Consider the following 15,568-nt stretch of genomic DNA (forward strand, 5'->3'; position numbering starts at 1 on the left):
CTCCTCTTCTATGTTTTTTACATACGTCACTCCAGCACAGTCCTGGTCTTCCAATCTTTTTTCTTCTCCCTTCTCCTGATCTTCTATATCTGTTGGATCCTGTGTTTTACAGTCAAAAACAAATGTCTCGACAGTCTCTTCTCTCAGAAAGTTTACATCAAGTTTGGAGATGCTCACTTGCTTAGTAAGATCCAAAATTGTTGCCAATATTAAGTCCCACTGTGTGACTTCCTGTCCACTCTCTGGAACCTTCTCTCCTATTCCTTTGTCTAAAACCTCCTCCATCTTTGTACAGACCGGCCGTGGAGTTGAAATTTTAGTCCAATATATATGAAAAGTGAACAAATAGGCAAAAAGCCAAGAATCCAGTCCCACTTGGTCAGAATCTCTCTCTTTACTCCTTCTTTTCCTCAGAGTCAATACTGAGCAGCCTCAAGGCAAAACAAGTCCTCTTTCACTGTTTACAGCTCTCAGTCTCTCACATTCAGCCAGACACATTCCTTTGTATTGTGACGTTAATCAGCAAACTGACTGATCTTTCCTTTGACCCGACTCCAGGCTCGCAGGGGGCTTTTCTCATGCTGGATCTCAGTCTTTTGCAGAGATAAATACACCGCTTACTTTTTCCTTTACTCTGCCTCAGGAAAAAGCTCTTTTTACAGCATTTCTGGGTTTTCTAGCTTGCTGCGATCTTTAGTTACTCAATCGGGGGGAGATGACTTCCCTTTTTAATCTCCGCCTCCCACTGCCAAATTCTTGTTTCAAATTGATTGGTTTCAACTTACTTCGTCCAGATCGTAACTTTTTCAGGAAGAATCCACCGCCTGCAGGTTGGAGGCTCGGAGCTTCGCTTCTTGGAGGTAACGATGGTATGCCTAAAATGGCTCCCGCGACTGCCACTCGGCTGGCTCTCAGGGGCTCTTGCGGGCTTCCTGGGCAGCTGAGGAGTCGCTTCTGGAGCTCCGCCAGGCAAAATTTGCCCCCTGGACGCTCAACCAGGGGTATTTACGGGGATCCGCGTGCCCCCGCGGATTTCCCCCCCCTCCGCGATGCCTCCATTTTCCAGCGCGGCAGACCGGAAGTCAAATCAATGAACTCTTACAGCCAGTTCATTGATGCTTCACACTAGAAAGTTCTGAACATTCCTACCTTACCTCTTACCCACAGAAAAAGTGAGTGCCTGTTAATCAAGCTATATTATGGACATCATACATCTCTTACTCCTGTAGCAGGGAGTGTCTTACATTGAGTCCAGAGTTGTTGAATCAACTCTCCACGAAGCAGGCAAAGCTGATAAGACTTGAGACCAAAGTTCTCACTAAATTGTTGCCATAGTGAATTTTTGAGGCTCAATGGGAAGTTCCTGGTCAAAAGGAACCTATTCTGAAGACCTTTGGGAAAGAAACTAAAGGAATTTTAGTAAGAATGGAGACCCTTCTCAGGCATATTCCTCACATCTTTAGTTTGCACATTACCACCCAAAAAGTATTCAGTAGAAGTTACTTCTTTATGACTTTACCATATGAGAAATGAACACAACAACCTTGCTGAAGTAATTATTTTGGGGTCAAGGCAAGTGGTGCAGACCTGGAAAGAAATGAATCAGTTCAAGCTAAGGTGTCTTAATAGCAGTGGAGGCAAATAGTGTTGAATGCAATAAAAATTACTGCTGATAAGAGTAAATAAAAATAGAGGATTTTGATTTGGGCAGTGGAGATCAGAGCTTCCCAACTGAGCATCCTGCTATTCAATCAAATTTTCCTTTGCTTTGTTGAAATTGGTTTGCATTCCTGCCATGTAGTTCTCTTGAATATTTGACAAGGCTTTGGGGATGTTACCCTCCGTATCAAAAATATTTTTATACTTAAAGCATAATCAGTTGCCCAGTCTTATCAAATTCTCTTCCTACAAATTACTCCAACACCAAAATGAGTTGTCCCCCTCTTGCTTTAAATATTAAATTTTATTGCTACTGTTCTGGTAAGATTACAAGATGCAACCACCAAACAATAATAGGGTTGTTGCCATAGAAACTCTCTTGACTCATGAATCAGAGTTTTAAAGGGGAGGGGAATGCCAAGGTAGGCAACAAGTAAAAACCACAGGAACAAATGCAGTAATGTGGTGGTGGCATAAATATAGCTGGTGTTGTGAAAAGGAAAACTGAGGAATATCTCTCAATCTCTACAGAAGCTGTGGGTGCCCAGTTACACAAGGAAGCATCTAATGAGTCCTTCATATTTTTTGCTGGGATCGGGTGGGGTGAAAAAGCAATTGGGTAAGAGTCTGGGTAGAAAGTATCAGGGCCGTCTTAAGCATATCTGGTGCCGTGGTGCGAAGATCCCTCCGGCGCCCCGCCCCTTTCCCCAACGTGGCTGTCTGGCAGGTGCAGCAGCGCGGTGCAGCAGCACGGCGCCCCCCCCTGGTGGCCCGGCACCCTGGCGCATTGCGCCACCCAGTCTTGCCTTAGGGCCGGCCCTGGAAAGTATAATATTCAGGCGATGAGGCAATGTGAAAAAAACAGGGAAAGATCTTGACCTGGGAACATGCAGTATGCTTGAGGTCGAAAGTTGCTCCCAGTATTAGGGGAAAGATGCTTAAGGCCATGGGTGGTTCTTTGGACCCCACATCATATCTGCACCAGGCATCATGGATCATGGTCAGGAATGATGGGAGTGACAGTCCAGCAACTTATGGAAATCAAAGGTCTAGCCAACAGATTACCTTAGTGTATGACTGAGTGTATAAATGAAAGTGGAATTCCTTTTGTGGACATAACGTAAACAAACATAAACACACACCAACATATACACACTATTGGCTTCCTATGCTTAGCATAAAATATGCTTCAAATATGAAACCAATGTTTATTGGGAAGTCTTCCTTTTTAACAATGTAATTTACTGCTACTACAAAACATCACCCATTTACAGCCCATGTGATCAACTGAGATTATAATTATGAAGGGACAAATTTATCAGTTGTTAAGTATATGGTCAATGTCTTTATGAGGAGCTTATCTATTACAACTATTTCACACAGCACATCTATTAAGTAATATTAGAAATTATAGTAGAACACATTTATTTTTTTTAATTGATGGAAACCTTAGTTCTTTACTGTAACTCTGGGCCCCCATAATTTATTTATTTTTTAATGCAGATTGAATTGAGGAAAAAATTGCTTTAAATATAGTGCAAAATATTTTATATTAATTGAGCTTTTAAAAAAAATATCTCAGTATTTAAAAATAGTTTTCTTCTTCATATTTGTTTCTACAAGATTACAAGTCAGTTCCTTAGTTCTTTTCCATAACACACTGAAGCTCAATTCATATAACACATATCTCACAGTAAGGCCTATTGAAATCAAATAAGGAACTTCCCCTTCTGATGTACTTTGGGGATGGATGTTATTTTTGATTTCATTTCTATACCACTTTATGTCTCAAATATCTCAAAGCCATTTACAGCCTACATTTAAGCAACAAATAAAACAACCCCGCAAAAATAAATAAATACAGAAGTCAAATATAAAGCATACATTCAAAGAAACATAATTAACAAGAAGCTAAAATATTATGTTAAAATTTTAAAAAGAAAACATTACTAAAGTATGTAAAACATTACTAAAAGAACACACATTTATAACAGCATAATTACCAAGAGGATAGAATGTTTTCATGAGCATAGAACATATGTACTTTTGTTGCTACCAGTACTGCTGGTTTATGGAGGATGGTGATTGTGGAAGCTCAGGCTTGATGATCTGGGTCTGCAGTAAAAGACAGCCAAGGTGCTCTCTGGCCTCTTCTTAGCAACCTTAGCTTTTGTAACTGGAGTAAACCAGGGCCCTGCACTGCACAAAATACAAACATCTGAGTGTGGGATATTCCACTGTGTATCTAGTGTGGTAGTCTTTAGAGCATAGTAGAACATGATTCTGTTTTAAGTAAAGTATAATATGGTGCAGGGGAGATAAGCAACATTCAAATTGTCAGCAGACTTGTATGCATTATCATAGGAAGTCTCCGAAGGGCTAAGCTTAAAGTAAAACATCAGCTCTGTCATCATGAATAAGACCTTCCACAAGGAAACATCTTTTTACTGCTCAACGAGTTCTCTTCAAAGCTAGTTTCTTTTTGATATACTTCGGCAACATGTGCCTATCCCAAAGCTCACTTCCAAATCCTCTCTGGAATATGAATCACGTCAAAGAAGGTCTTTTCAGCCTCTGAAGACATCTCTGTGTCCATTACTCTTGTGCCAATGAAATGGAGAGATAAAACAGCTTACTCAGAGTCTTATAATACGTGGCATAACTCCTACTGTCCATAGTGTTTTCTTAGACGGGAAACAGTATAGTGACATTATGGAATCTTAACTCCGCAAAATGCTTGCTAGGAAGATGATATCCAGATGAAAAAAGCATTACCGTGTTTCCCCTTTTTTAAGACACCGTCTTATAACTTTTTTTCCTCAAAAAAACACAAGGTGTCTTATTTTCAGGGGATGTCTTAATTTTTTATTAGGTTTTTATTTTATTTTATTACGGTACCTTCTGTTGCTCGTTGGTCTTATAAGGCAGACAGGAAGGGTGGAATTTGCAGAGACTGGCTCTCGGAATACAGGAAGGGAGGAAAGTGTAGTCGGTACCTTATGACAGGCCGCTGGCTCGGGGCGCTGCTTGGCGCTGCAGCAGCCGCCGGTTCCGGGCGCCGAGGCCATGCAGCCCACAACATTCCGGCGGGGCAGAAGGGGGCCAGCAGTGCTCCCGTCACCGTCCGTTCGGTGCCGAAGCTGCGGCCTGAACCTGCGCACGCGGGAACCGGGCAGGTCCCGCGCCGGGGTAGCTTGGTGCTTGGGGCGCGCCGTGAGCGGGTGTGTGAAGCGATGGCGCGAGGCTCCCCCAGCTCCAGCCTAGGCAGGGATTTTGCTAAGGCGAAGCCTTCAAGGAGCCAGGCTTGGGCAGCTGGCTGGCGGGGGCTCGATCGCACAGCGGCTGAGGAGGCAGGGCGGGAGTGGGGTGGAATCTGAAATGTCCCAGTCGTGGGTGGCAAGGCGGATTGGGAGCGGGGCGAGACGTTGCCGGCTAAGCTGCTGGGCTGCTCCAGCACAACATGGCTTTGAGGGAGGGGCGTGATGGCTTCCGCGGGGGTCAGCGGGGCCCTCGGCAGCTGCGCTTCTCACGCTTCCTCTATGTGGAAGGTGGTGCTGCAGAGCCCAAGGCGGGAGCTGGGAGAGCCTCTCCAAAGAACTGTTCTCCCGCGCTTAAACAGAAAGAGCTCAGGCGGACCAAACCAAAGGTCCCTCCAGTCCAGCGCCTTGTTTTTAAAAGCGGCTAGAAAAAAAAAGCCGTCCGTTGCTCCAGAGGCGCGGAAGGGGCAAGCAGCGCTCCCGCCGCCACCCATTGCCCCGGCGGCACGGAAGGGCCCGCACGCCTCCCGTTGCCGCTCAGCCTTGGGCCATGCAGCCCACGACGCTCCAGAGGCGCGGAAGGGGCAAGCAGCGCTCCCGCCGCCACCCATTGCCCCGGCGGCACAGAAGGGCCCACACGCCTCCCGTTGCCGCTCAGCCTTGGGCCATGCAGCCCACGACGCTCCAGAGGCGCGGAAGGGGCAAGCAGCGCTCCCGCCGCCACCCATTGCCCCGGCGGCACAGAAGGGCCCACACGCCTCCCGTTGCCGCTCAGCCTTGGGCCATGCAGCCCACGACGCTCCAGAGGCGCGGAAGGGGCAAGCAGCGCTCCCGCCGCCGTCCGTTGCTCTGGCGGCACGGAAGGGCCAGCGGGCCTCCCGTCGCCGCTCAGGCTTGGGCCATGCAGCCCACAATGCTCCAGAGGCGCGGAAGGGGCCAGCAGCGCTCCCGACGCCGGGGGGCTTCCCTGTCCGGGCGCTCGGCCCGAGTGGAAAAAAGTCCTGGGAAGAGTGGGGAGGCTCCCAGTGCGGCTCGCCTGGCAACGCGCTCAATTCATGCACCCCCTCCCACATGGTCTCAAACCTCTCCGAGGTATGTCTTATTTTCGGGGTATGTCTTACGTTTCGCACATGCCTAGAAATCCTGCCATGGCTTACTTAATGACTACGTATTAAAAAAGGGGAAACACGGTAGTTGTCCAAAAATAGCTGTTATTTTCTTTTAAAGTAGATACCCATAAGCTGAATATTTTTTCTTCAAGTTTAAATCAACTGAAGAATTTAGACATTTAATGCTATTCATTTATCTAAATCAGGGATGGTGAACCTCAGGCTTGAGGGCCAAATACAGCTCTCTAGGCCTCCCTTATCTGCTTCTCATATTATGCCTTCTCCTCAGGCTGTACTTCTCACCATCTCTGCACTGTACCCTTCTCAAGAGCTTTTGAATGGATGTAATGTATCTTTGAATTGTGATAATACCTCTTGCTTGTAAATGGCAGTAACAGAAAGAAGGTAGGAATTTGCCACAGTATGAGCAGAACGCTGCTTGTGTTTCTTTACCTCCGAAGCATCATGATGATTATTTCCATGGCAGAACTTATTACAGTTTATCTACGATGACCACGATATCTGGTTGGCATCAAGATGTGTGCAGGGTACTGACGAATTTGGCTTAGTGTCCATTCAAGTCTGTTTCCATCTCCCTTTGAGCCTCTGCCAGGATTACTCAGTTGGTTGAACATTAGACTCTTAATTTGAGGGCCATGGGTTCAAGCCCTACATTGAGCAACAAGATTCCTGCATTGCAGGGGGTTTCATTAGACGACCCTCGTGGGTTTTTCCAACTCTACAATTCTGTGATGGTATGAGACAGCCAGATAAGGAGGGAGCAGAGGAAAGGGCGATCTGCTGCTGTTCCTACCATCACTGTAGCCAAAGAAGGTTAGGAGAGATGGGAAATTGCATCTGACAGATAAAAATGATTTCGGAGTTGGGGGAGGGATTCAGACCTATTTCACCCCCAAAGGTATCTGCCGTCAGGAGTGCAACAGGTTCTGGAAATTCTAACTGGGCTTGGAGATAGCCAAGCTATTTGCCAACCTTTTTAGGAAAATAGCTCAGTTAGTGGAGCAAAATCACAGGCCGAGGTTGGTGGGAGAGGTTGCCCTAAGCATGATCGCCCGCTTTGCTTGAAAATATGCCATCAAGCTTGGCTCTTCTCAAACTGCCATATCATACTAAAAGAAGTTGCACTTTTGACTAAGAGCCAATCGTGCATTATAACGTTAACTTGATGAAATGTGTTCCCAGCCCATTTATCATGCACTCTAATCTAATTGAATGTGATAATGCAAGCACAGTGACCTAGGGAAAAAAGAGCAGGTGATTGACCAAAATCATTTTTAGAAGTGTACAAACATTTGGAATTGACTTTGTTAATAAAGCAACCTTGCCCAGAATGAATGGCAAAGCTGACAATGAGCCAGTACAGGGTGGGGTGCTAGCCTTCAATTTATTTAATGTGGCAGCTGATAGGATTCAACACCTTTTTCACCTTTGGAGAATTGCACTATATAAAATAATATCACATTAATAATAATTAAAGATTATTATTCACCCAAGTATATTATAGATTGGATGAATATATATGTATGTCTTGGGAAAAAATACATGTATCAATAATAACTCCAATTTTTAAAGAATGCACACAGAGCGTGTGGCTATGCTTGCACTCACAAAATGTGATTTTACCTGTTCTTCTCTACCCATTGAAGTTCCTGGTGTTTCCTGAAAACTTTTCCTGACAGTTGAGAGACCCTCTGAAATGGTGTAGGGTGTGGCATGAACAGCTGTAGCAGTTAAGGTAGCATGGTAGAAATTGGGTACTCCACTTTCTATACATTACACTACAAGGAAAAAATCACTGGTGGAGAGAACCTATGATATTTGCTGTTCCCTTATTATATGGGGAGGGGTGCTGGCTGACCTTATTAGTCCTGGGGAAGAGGTTCCTCACCTCTGAAATAGAGAAAACAACCGAAATAAAGTGACACTGATTCACAACTGTCTCCCAAGTGATACCAGATCCTAACAGGATCTGATTGCTTAAGATGTTAAGAACAAATCATATTCTGCAAGTGTCTCATTTATTTATTTAATTTATACCCCACCAAGGAGCCCAGTATGGCAAACACAAAGCAATAAAGCATTAAAAACAACAACACTCCATATAGAAACAGACTGGGAAAGAAGACCTCTACTGAATTGAGGCCAGGTGACCGTGTTGACGTTGGTGAGCCAATTAGTGAAAAGTTGGCCACGATGAGCTAGGTTTAGAGAGGAGCCTCTGCTCTCATGAAATCTCAGGGTGTGTTGTATCTTGCATGGCCCAGTGGGATCTTGTAAGAGGATCGTGGTGGTAGGGACCTTTAAAAAGTCCTGCCGCTGCCTGGCGTGCCCCCTTTGATTCTTCTTCAGGTGAGAGAAATCTTCCTCAGCCCTCCCTCTCACAGTTTAGACACTCCCCCAAGGGCTTGATGTAGCCACTGGTTAACTGGGTCAGAAAAGAAAAGAATATCTGGAGGTCAGGGCATCATTTTTGCAATTGAAGGTCAGGTATTGCCAAAGAACATCCCCATTATTTGGCATTTTATGCTTTTTAAAGAGTAGCCATAGAAATGATTTGTTAGCTGCTATATAGATAATATTTCTTATTTTAAAATATATGAATAGATGCTTAGTGGCAGATAATGAAATTTACGCACCTATTGGCTTCTTTTCCTTGGCTGTGTTGACAATTAGGTTTGAGTTTATAAGGTTAATGCAATTTCTTTCCTCTGTATCTTGTCTTGTTTATAGGATTTTGCATCTGATTATCACATGTGGACTTTGAGCCAGGAAAACATTTGTTTGATAAATCTGCATCATATTCTATTGCTATGACCTATGGTTAATGCAACCACATCTAGTCAGCTCTCTATGTATCATCCTCTTGCATGTCTTTAATGTTTTGTGGTCCATTAGAATTCATTCTTTTATCAATTGTCTGTTTTTAAAACACACACACACACACACAACATGATTAAATCTCATCTCAGTACTATTTCTCTCACGGTGAGATCTTCACGATCAGGAGCGTGCAAGAGAAATTCCAAACCTTTCAACTTTGCACCATGCTCTGCAATGACTACGGTATTAATTGGAAACTAGGGAGGAGATATGCAGGTGAAGGGGCGGGGCTTTAGGTAGGAGGGAACTCAGTTGTCAGTGGCTCCCTTAAACGTCTGTCCAGTATGGGCTCTGATCTGTGATGTAGTGGTGTTGTTCATTTTATTTGTGTGTGGGAGCTTACTCTCAATTCAGACACGGGGATTATCAAGGGAGGTTTACCCCCGGCGCCATACCTTTGTGGCAATAGCTTCATTGATGGATAATTGAGTGAGGAGGGGTGGAACATTAGGTGGATGTCTCTACACATCACACCGATAAATACAGTTATCTAGCACACAACCCCAACAATATCTACACTCCAGATGGATTGGCTCCAGGGCAATTGTCTCAGAAAGAACTATGTGCTTGAGTGGTTTGACCTTGGTACGGAGATGCATTTAAGACTGTTCTCTTGAGATTGCAGTAGATTATTTAGTCTCGTAGATGGGCTGTGGGCACGCATATCCACGCAGCGCTCACACTCTCACACGCAAACTAATTCAAGCAAAATAAAGAATGCTTATTATTTATCAGCCTGTGTCTGAGTGACAGACCACTGGCGAAACCCATGTATCCTGAAGTTACATAAGGCATCTGGACACGTTCAGAAACATTTACCATTATATATAAAAAAAATCCTTCCAGTAGCACCTTAGAGACCAACCACGTTTGTCATAGGTATGAGCTTTCATGTGCATGCACACTTCTTCAGATATGAAAGCTCATACCTATGACAAACTTAGTTGGTCTCTAAGGTGCTACTGGAAGGATTTTTTTGTTTTGTTTTGACTACGTCAGACCAACACGGCTACCTACCTGTAACATTTACCATTATATTTATTAACAGTTACCATTAATTCACATTTGCTAGAGCTCTGGTCTCAAAAACAAATCCCAAGGTTGGTATTTATCCCGCTGGCTGATATTAAAACTCTGGTAGGGTTTTCTTAAAGGAAGGGAAGAAAGGAGGGATACATTCTCTCCACGGGCACATTCTCCTAAAATGCCTCTTGCGCTGAGAGAGCCACAAAGCTTTGGAGCCAGAACGTCCACTAGATGGCATTGTTATTTAAGATTGTAATAGAATAGCATGAAATTCTGCACAGGCTTTCCAGCTCTGAATCATCTGTGGAGCAGATGAAGCAACAGCAGACTTCTTAGGGTGTACTTGATGAAGGAGCTCTCTAAGAGAAAGTCTGCTGCACAATGTATTTTCACAGAGCTTCTTTTGTACAACTATTCCATCTTATGTGAAACTGCGAGAGTACATGCCTTATCCCCACTGTTCCTGACACTCTGAGCAATGGAAAAATGTGTAATATTCATGTGTTGGGAGGGAATGGAGAAAGAAAATGTAGTACATTTTTCCTCCATTACTGCTAGGGTTTTATGTGCCTGAAATTTCTTAAAACATCATTGCATTCTGTCTCATTCATATTTTATACATATATATCTCCTTGTCTGTTCCTATTTTCTGCTGTGCCTGTATCTGATTTTCCTTCCACCCCCCGCTTTAAAAAAGGTGTCTGAAGTTATAAGTGGGTCTGGTTGAATAATGTTTTAATAACATCCATTGCAGATACAACCCTTTTATCTGTTCTCACATTGTTTGAGTTCCTGTTTCTTCATTATTCAGGAGCCTGCTACAAATTGTGTGGGGTTTAGCTATGCTGGAACTGGGTACAAAGTATACTGTTATTTGGTGATAATAAATTCATGATACATTAGCTGCCCAACTTGATCACATTTATCTTATGTGTGAAACATTGTAAAGCATACGAATGGCCAATGGGAATTAATACAGCCCTTCATAAATCGTTGTAGAGAAGAAATTAGCCGTGTTCCAGTTTTGTGAATACTTAATGCTGGGAAACAGCATTAATCCTGAACACAGCAGGGACTCATAATTATGGGGAGACTGCAAACACACAGGAAAACTTAGCAGCCAGTCTGCTCCTGGTGCCACTGATGTTTGAGCTCCCAACAAAGGAAAATCATAGAATCATAGAGTTGGAAGAGACCACAAGGGCCATCCAGTCTAACCCCCTGCCAAGCAGGAAGCACCATCAAAGCATTCCTGACAGATGGCTGTCAAACCTCCACTTAAAGACCTCCAAAGAAGGAGACTCCACCACACTCCTTGGCAACAAGTTCCACTGTCGAACAGCTCTTACTGTCAGGAAGTTCTTCCTAATGTTTAGGTGGAATCTTCTTTCTTGTAGCCTGAATCCATTGCTCCGTGTCCGCTTCTCTGGAGCAGCAGAAAACAACCTCCCTCCCTCCTCTATATGACATCCTTTTATATATTTGAACATGGCTATTGTATCACCCCTTAACCTTCTCTTCTCCAGGCTAAACATACCCAGCTCCCTAAGCCATTCCTCATAAGGCATCGTTTCCAGGCCTTTGACCATTTTGTTTGCCCTCCTCTGGACACGTTCCAGCTTGTCAGTATCCCTCTTGAACTGTGTTGCCCAGAACTGGACACAGTGGTACTATTACTTCCCTTGATCTAGATGCTATACTCCTATTGATGCAGCCCAGAATTGCATTGGCTTTTTTAGCTGCTGCATCACACTGTTGACTCATGTCAAGTTTGTGGTCTACCAAGACTCCTAGATCCTTTTCACATGTACTGCTCTCAAGCCAGGTGTCACCCATCCTGTATTTGTGCCTTTCATATGGTCAAGTGGGGAGTCTCAGCTGTCGTCTTGGTATCACCCCTCTGACTATTGATACTGCTAATCAGTCATTGCTACGCAGCATCAGTGGACAATGATAATACTGGTGGTAGGAAGCAACAGCATCGCCACAATCTGACAGCCACATACCCTAGATATTTAAAATGTGTTTTGATATTATGATTTGCTATCTTGTCTCCAGAACTGACTCATATGATGCCACAGAGCCACTTCACTAGGTTCCTGGCAGGGAGATCACTGTTGTTTACTGAGACGGGGTGGCGGTGGAGAAGATTGGCACCAGCAGGGAATGCTCATGAGCCACTTCTGCTTATCTTACTACCCAACTCTGGATCAGGCTATTGTGTTGAGGGATGGGGGGCAAGCCATCTCATAAACAGAAACATGAAATATTAAATTTAATTGGAGCTGCCGGTATCTGAAGACCTTATGTAAGAGAGAATGCTTCCATGAACCTCTTTCTTTGTTCTAATCATTGTCCTTGGTCAGACCACACCTGGAATACTGTGTTCAGTTCTGGACCCCACAGTTTAAGAAGAATGTTGACAAGCTGGAATGTGTGCATAGGATGTTGGCTGAGATGATCAAGGGTCTAGAAACCAAGCCTTATGATGAACCATTGAGGGAGTTGGGTATGGAAAGGAGGAGACCGAGAGGAGATATTATAGCCATCTACAAATATCTAGAGGGGACAGAACAAAGCTTGTTTTCTCCTGTTCTGGAGGATAAGATTCAAACCAATGGATTCAAGTTACAAGAAACACCAGGAAAATTTCTGACAATAAGAGCTGTTTGACAGTGGGACAGACTCCCTCAGGAGGTTGTGGACTCTCCTTCATTGGCAGTTTTTAAGCAGAGGTTGGATGTCCATCTGTCATGGATGCTTTAGTTGAGATTTCTGCATCACAGGGAGTTGGACTAGATAAGGCATGGCCAAACCTGGCCCTCCAGCTATTTTGGGACTACAATTCCCATCATCCCTGACCACTGGTCCTGCTAGCTGGGGATGATGGGAGTTGTAGTCCCAAAACAGCTGGAGGGCCAAGTTTGGCCATGCCTGGACTAGATGATCCTCCAAGTCCCTTCCAACTCTACACTTCTATGATTCTAAGATTTGGCCTTATTAAGAATTTCTATGAAATTCTGAAATGTGCATATAAGTAATAGATATTCCAGCTGAGGTGGACAAATCAATTATGATGCTGCTGATGCTTTTCAAGTATTCAAGTTGCATTCAGTTGTGGAGCAGACGAATATGAAGCATTAGTATTTTAAATTAGACTGTCTTGCATATTTAAACACAACCCATTCTCTTCCTTTCTCCACACCTTTCCTCTTTCAGCCTTCCATGTTGTGTTTAATCAGCTCATCATTATTCAAAGGCTTTCCCCATCTAAGTGTTTAGAAGTCCTGACTGAGTATGTTTCATTAGAATTAGAATTACTCTTCCATTGCTTGAATTCAATTTTCTGTCCTCTAGTTAAAGGACTTTTTAATAAAGAGACTCACTCTATTGCCATAAGCCCTTCACACTTGCTGTGTTGCAACACTGGTGCCTGTAACTACACTTGGAAAATTAAGAGACTTAAATTCAAAATCCTATCTTTGTTATCCTGGTCTTCTTCATATAGTTGCTAGTATTTGTACATCCACAAATCTCCCCTTTAATTAAAGCCCTTTCCAGACATTCTCGGATTTAATGAATCCACAGAGGGAGGCTGATATAGTCATGTCTGCTGCCCTTGACCCCATTACTCTATTTTTAATAGTTGTGATCTGTCCTGGGGCCTTGAGGTGAAGAGTGGGTAATAAACAACAACTTCCACATATTCCAGCATGTAGCCTACTCAGAAATGCACATAGGCTTTTGTACCCACAAACAATATCATAGAAAATGGATGCTCCTGATTATTCATACAGGAAGGAGCCTACATATATAGATTCTGAGTAAAGATGGTCAAATTCAGTTTCTTAGGTTTCCTACCTTAAATTCAATTTCCACTTCAGTTTGCAATATATATTTTTAACAAGAATGTCTTGTGACACTTTGTCAACATTTCCATGCACATTCCTTCTGAATCTGCAAGCTAATTCCCACAATTTAATGCATTTTCACTAATATATTAAGTACACAAAACTGCATCACAAAATTCAGAGAACCAAACTGAATTTCTGCCCCATCTCAAGACATTAGACTTCTTAGACACTAGCTGAGAGGTGTAGCTTAGGCCAGTCTATATAAGAAATTCATGAAGTGGGAACGCTTAAGGAATTTGATCTTCACAGCTTCTTACCTGAAATGGCCTGAACCACTTCTGGACAATTAATTTACAGAATTATCCCTCTACAACATTTCACATTTCTCTAAATGCTGCAAGTAAGTATTGTGAGAGAAAATATACTATGTTGAGGAAAAGTACTGAACTATGGTTTAAGTTACATATTTGTGAATGCCTATTTTGGAGGTGTTAGTGTTTTAAGGCAGATTAATGAGAAAACAGAAGTGTGGGTAAAAGTAAGGGCAAATGTCATAGTTCAGGGGTTAAGTCAAAAGGCATGTTTGGGGCAGATTGAGAAAGATCAGAAGACCCAGACATAGTTAACATTGTCCAACATGGGCAGAGGCCGATTCCAGAAAATCCCGGCTACTGCATTTCCTCAGATTGATATGTTAGTATAAAACCAGCTCTCCAATGGCTGCCCAAATCACACGGTTTTGTGGACTGATGAAGTGCAGTAAGCCTCTTTGACCATTTATGGTGCTGCAACCTCATAAATATCAGGAAAATAGCTTTTCCAGCCTAAGGGCTGCCTTGGTAGCCAGAGATCAACACCAAATAAACAATTACCCATTATTAAGTAATAACCAGTGTTAAAGCCAGTTAAATTTTATTTATTATGCTATTAGCCACCTCATAAAGATTTGGATCCGTCTTCTTGCTTCACAAAACCAAAGTGACAGACAAGAATTTAATTAGCTGAGCACTTTGGCCATAATAAAAAAAGCACTCATACCATATTTACACATGTTATCTAATGAATATATATATATATTCTAATGAATATATATATATATATATATATATATATATATATATATATATATAATCCCTTTATTATAATCCCTATAATATATATACCTTTATTACTTTTCCAAGCAATTAATCATCAGGCCCGACTGAAGGAATTTGCCCCACCTTCACAATTGAATACTCTGTTCTTGCCTCTCAGCTCTGGCTCTGACATAATGATGTCCAATTTGATAAGGAGGCAAAATAATAGAATATCAATAATGATATTTATATAAATATGTTGCACGTATCTGCACTAGTGCTGAATGGGATTTTTAATTCCAACAATACTGAGTGCCATGCAGATAATAGCATACAATATATTAATTTAAAGTCATTGGATTAGATGAAGCTGTTAGTGTCTTGCTGAAGTGGTTTGTGCCATTACGCCTGGAACCGCCTCTCTCACAAGTAATGAAATTTGCTATAATTTCTTCCCACATTATGCTTCTAATGGATAACAGGAGACATTTTGACCCTGATCCAGTTCTAGCAGCACATGATTAAGGATGCAAAACAACTAGCTGCCCAGGCTGGGCTTGCACAACCTTATGATTGTTAAAAGACATATCTGACTAGTGAAGTAGGGACTGAATAAGCATATCAGTGTGAGTGAAGATGCACAATTCAAAGTGCTGGTGCTGACCTTTAAAGCCCTAAACAGCCTT

Source organism: Zootoca vivipara, chromosome 4 (genome assembly GCF_965207765.1).
Source record: "Zootoca vivipara chromosome 4, rZooViv2.hap1.1, whole genome shotgun sequence".
Lineage (NCBI taxonomy): Eukaryota > Metazoa > Chordata > Lepidosauria > Squamata > Lacertidae > Zootoca > Zootoca vivipara.